This window comes from Scylla paramamosain, chromosome 19 (assembly GCF_035594125.1).
Source record: "Scylla paramamosain isolate STU-SP2022 chromosome 19, ASM3559412v1, whole genome shotgun sequence".
In the NCBI taxonomy this organism is placed as follows: domain Eukaryota; kingdom Metazoa; phylum Arthropoda; class Malacostraca; order Decapoda; family Portunidae; genus Scylla; species Scylla paramamosain.
Genome location: NC_087169.1, coordinates 12,978,642 through 12,983,641, shown reverse-complemented (window position 1 = coordinate 12,983,641; position 5,000 = coordinate 12,978,642). Strand labels below are relative to the sequence as shown.

General features: G+C 41.7%; 1 protein-coding gene across 2 annotated transcripts in view; it reads right to left on the bottom strand.

Annotated features, from left to right (window-relative positions):
* The window catches only part of LOC135109656 (lachesin-like), a 79,558-nt gene that overhangs the window by 56,007 nt on the left and 18,551 nt on the right, over positions 1-5,000 (bottom strand). The gene's annotated exons all lie outside the window — the stretch shown is intronic.

The window sequence follows — 5,000 nt, the reverse complement described above, 5'->3', positions numbered from 1 at the left end:
TTTAGTTAAGTAGTTAATTTTTATTGCATTTAATTTTGTCTGTTAATTATTTTTATTTATACGTTTATCTATTTGTTATTTTTACTTTATTTATATATTTATTCATTTATTTACCCATTTTATTTTTATTTATTTATCTATTTATTTATTTATTCTTCTTATGTTATTTTTATTTCCTTATCTTATATTTATCTATTAATTTATTACTTATTTCATTTCATCTGTTCACTTTATTTTCTGCCCTTCAAGTGACTGCACATTTACTAAACTCGAGATGACAGTGATGAAGATAGCGGTGACATGCTGCGGACGCCACCCAACACTTGACTCCCGTGCTTCTCCCCACGCTCTTGGTCGAGAATTTCCTGGCTTGCTATTACTTGGAACACTCGACGTCTTCCACATCTTACCGCAGCGTCTGGTTCATAGATACGTAGACACGATATAGTAATCCTGTTGGTGCGGCGTTGTGTGAATCATTTAGTTAGGTTTACGTACACCACATCCTACCCCATGTCACTGTCGGGTTTACAGATACGAACACACGGTATATAATCCTGTTGGCACCGCGTTGTGTGTACCAGTTAGTTATTTTGATTCTTATGCATGTAGTCCGCCCTCCCAGCCATGAAATACGATGCCCACAGCGCCACGAGAATTTCTGATACAGATCTGACACCATCAAAGAAAAGGAGTAAGAAAAGGAGAAGAAAAAAAGTTAGTACAAGCTTATAAGATTTTACCATTTTCTACGTCTTGTCTGTCTGTTTGTCTCTCTGGGAGGAAGAAAGAAAAGGGGATTATATTTTTAGTGATGGGAGGGAATGAGAGGGAATGGGTGTGGAGTGGTGGAGTGAGGCGAGGGAGGGGAAGGAAATGTGGAATATGATGTGGATTAAGATGAGGAAAGAAGGAGAATGTGGCTTTTAGAAGTTGGGGGAAGTGAAGTAGGAGGATGTGGCGATTTGAGTGAGATAATGAGAGAGAGTGGATTAAAGGATCGTGTTGGAGTGGATGAGAGGAAAGGAGTGGAGGAGACGAAAGAGGGAGAGTGATGTAACGATATGAAGAGAGAAGAAAATGCGATAATAAGATAGTGATGGGAATGGATGAGATAGAAAAGGTGATGAGAACCGTAAGTAGAAGGAGGAAGATTGAACAATGGAAGGAGGGAAAATGAAGAGGAGAGGTGGAGAGGATTAGAGAATAGTAAGAGAAATACATTAGGAGAGTGAGAAGGAGAAAGATACTCGTGCAATGAGGAGGAAAGAGAACGAGAGAATGAAGAAGAGAGTAGATGAAAGGCAAGGAGAGTAAAGGAGAAGTAAAATACGATAAAGTTCTAAAAAAAGAGAGACAAGGAGACAGAGAAAAAAGATACTCGTGTAATGAGGAATAAAGAAGACGAGGAAGACAGAACAAGATAATTAAAAAAAAAAAAGAGATAGATGAAAGGAAGGAGAGTAGAAAAGAAATAAAATATGGCGTTGAAGTTAAAAAAAAAAAAAAAGAGAGAGAGAGACAAGGAGACAGAGAAGGAGAAAGATATTCATGTAATGAGGAGGAAAGAAAACGAAGATAGAACTAGAGAATTAAGAAGAGTAGATGAAAGGAAGGGAAGTAGAGAAGTAAAATGTGATGTTTATGAGTTCTAAAAAGGGGAGAGGCAAGGAAAGGGACGGAGTGTACTCGTACAGTGCTGGACCGCAGTTGAAAATGGACCTGTTTTAATGGTCATGAAGGCGCTAACTGGTGCTAAGTGGTTCATCCTGTGTCTGTCTGTCTTTCTGTTTCTCACCAGTTCCCTTTAACCCTCTCCGTGATTTCTCTTTCCGCGACGAAAGGGGGGCACTGCTGTGTTCGTTTTGTTTTATAGAGAAACACGAGGGAGGGAGGGTAGGGTGAAAATAGTTAGATGTTGTATTAAGAACGGTTTGTGGTCTTGTGTGTTTGTGTGCTTATTGGTGGTGGTGGTGGTGGTGTTTTGTTGTTGTTTGTTGTTGTTGTTGTTGTTGCTGCTGATAGTGGTGGTGGTGATAGTGATGTTTGTGGTGGTGGTGATAGTGATGTTTGTGGTGGTGGTGTTTTTGTTGTTGTTGTTGTTGTTGTTGTTGTTGTTGTTGTTGTTGTTGTTGTTTGTTGCTGCTGCTGTTCCACGTGAGCGATTACAACTAACAGGTACAAATTACTCACGTGTTCGTGCTTAAGATGGAACACTCTACTTATATTTTTCCCCACGACGTAAACTCCTTTAAATTCCCGAGTGGTAATTATTAAAAAAACGAGACTTGGGGTGTGTCTGTATACTTTAATTACCCGTCCCACCGCCTCATGGTAATTACGGGTGACAATTAAGGTCGTGGGCAGTAATTGTAGCTAATTGGAGGTGGCCAGAGAACTTAATGGTCAAATGGGCAGCGTTGCAAATTGTGCTAATCTACGGGGAGGACGGCTGTAAAGATAATGTAAGCAGTGTTACCAAAGAACTGTGAATGTGTCGTGTGAGAGAGAGAGAGAGAGAGAGAGAGAGAGAGAGAGAGGAGAGAGAGAGAGAGAGAGAGAGAGAGAGAGAGAGAGAGAGAGAGAGAGAGAGATAGACAAACAAACAATTAAACAGCCAAACAAACAAAAACGGACGCACATAAAAACAAGCAAACAAACAGACAAAAGTACAAAGACAGAGGAATACAGACAAACATACATATATAAACAGACACAATGAAACACAAACAAATCAAATAAATACTAAAACTAACACTTTAACCTTATCTACCATACTAGTCTGAAATGCATCCTGTTACAAGGCCTCAAATCCCTTGCAGCAGCTGTTGGGGACTTGGCTTAGCACGCTTTCCCCCCTCACCTGGTTCCCTTACCTTATCTCCCCTTTCCTGAAATAAACTGACGAAGCGGGGGTAAGGGGAGAGAAGGAGAGAGGGAGAGGAAGGATGTTTGGTGACGCTAGTATGAGGTAAAGCTGAGAGGCTGGTGATTCTTGATTGTGGTGGTGTAAGGGTGAGGCGTGTGAGTGGTAGGTGTGGTGAGTGAGTGAGGCGTGTGAGGATGAGGCGTGTGAGGGAGTGGCTGTGGTGGGTTAGTCGTATGAGTGTTGAGTGACTGAGTGTGAGGGTGGGCGTAAGGAAGAAGGATGTAGTGCGCCTTATACTGTACTATCATGTTCTGTGAGGGATGAGTCATGTGGATCAGTCAGTGTGAGGGAGAGGAAAGTCAGGCATACGAACACTTGACTTCACCATCTCTCACCATCAGTATCTACAACAACAACTAAATATAATCCACCAAAGTTCATCCACTTTACCTGTCACACACTCTTACCTGCACTTCCTTTCCGCTTACCCTGCCTCTCCACCACCTTCCACCCAGCTTGCCAGTCAGCCCTCCACTCAGTCACTCACCACCCGCACCCACCCTCTCCATCCCAGTGACTGCTTCTACTCCCTGGCAGGTTTAGAAGTGTGTAGTCACCCCGCGGAGTGATTAACCTTTGGCCTTACTACTCAGGTGACCTTTTACGAGGGAGGAGAACAGGTAGAGAGGACAGGTAGGCAGGCAGGAGGGACAGTACAGGGAAGGAATGGCAGGGTAGGATATAAGGTGTTTATCTCTTTCGTTTTCTCTTGTGTGGTTTTGTGAGCAGTAAAATGTTGTTATCTGTTTGTTATCTACCTTTTCTTATCTTCCTCTATCTTCTTCTTGGCTGTTTTGGAGTATTAGTGGCACTTTTTGTTTTCTTTTTCCTTTCTTCCTTCTTTCCTTCTTTCCTTCCTTCCTTCCTTCCTTCGTTCCCTTCTTTCTTTCCTTTCTTCCTTCTTTTCTTTTTTCTTTTTTTCTTTCTTTTTTTCTTTCTATCTTCCTTCCTTCCTTACTTCCTTCCTGCCTTTCTTTCCCAGCCATTTATTATTTTTATTTATTTTATGTAGTACTCATCTTTTCGTCTGCATTGTACTTCTCTCTCTCTCTCTCTCTCTCTCTCTCTCTCTCTCTCTCTCTCTCTCTCTCTCTCTCTCTCTCTCTCTCTCTCTCTCTCTCTCTCTCTCTCTCTCTCTCAGATCACTACGATAACCAGGCTTGCCCTCAGAGACAGCCTGAGTCGTGATTGGTCAGACGATTTCACGCCCAGCCCTGCCATTGGCCACAGACTGACAGATGGACTCTCGACGGGGGAGGGAGGGAGGGAGGGAAGGAGTAGGAAGCTAAATGTGTATAAACTCCGTGTAGTTTTCCTACAGTATCTGATGGTGCTGTTGAGGAGGTGGTGGTGGTGGTGTATATAACATACAGCACCAAGTTCTACTACTGCTACTGCTACTACTACTACTACTACTACTACTACTACAATAACATCATCAACAACAACAACAACAGTTATTACTTCTACTACTACTACTACTACTACTACATTAGCATCATCAACAACAACAACAACAACAGTTATTACTTCTACTACTACTACTACTACTACTACTACTACTACTACTACTACTATTACTGCTGCTGCTGCTGCTGCTGCTGCTGCTGCTGCTGCTACTACTACTACTACTACTACTACTACTACTACTACTACTACTACTACTACTACTACTACTACTACTACTACTACTACTACAGTTTCTACTGTTGCCAACATTACATTATTGTATACAATAGTACGTGCTACTAGAGAAAAAGGAAAAGAAAAGAAATCCAAGAAAAGAAGAAAATAGGAAATAAAGAAGGAGGAGGAAGAGGTGGAGAAGGAAGAGGAAGAGGAGGAAGATAATATCACTGATAAAAAACAGTTCAGATAAAAAAAAATCGGTTGGATCCCAGATGCATAGTTACAATTATAGTGTAACGAGAGAGAGGAGAGGAGAGAGAGAGAGAGAGAGAGAGAGAGAGAGAGAGAGAGAGAGAGAGAGAGAGAGAGAGAGAGAGAGAGAGAGAGAGAATATTCCAGGAAGTAATTGTGTTGCAGCCTTTCATTACCTGGCGACAACACG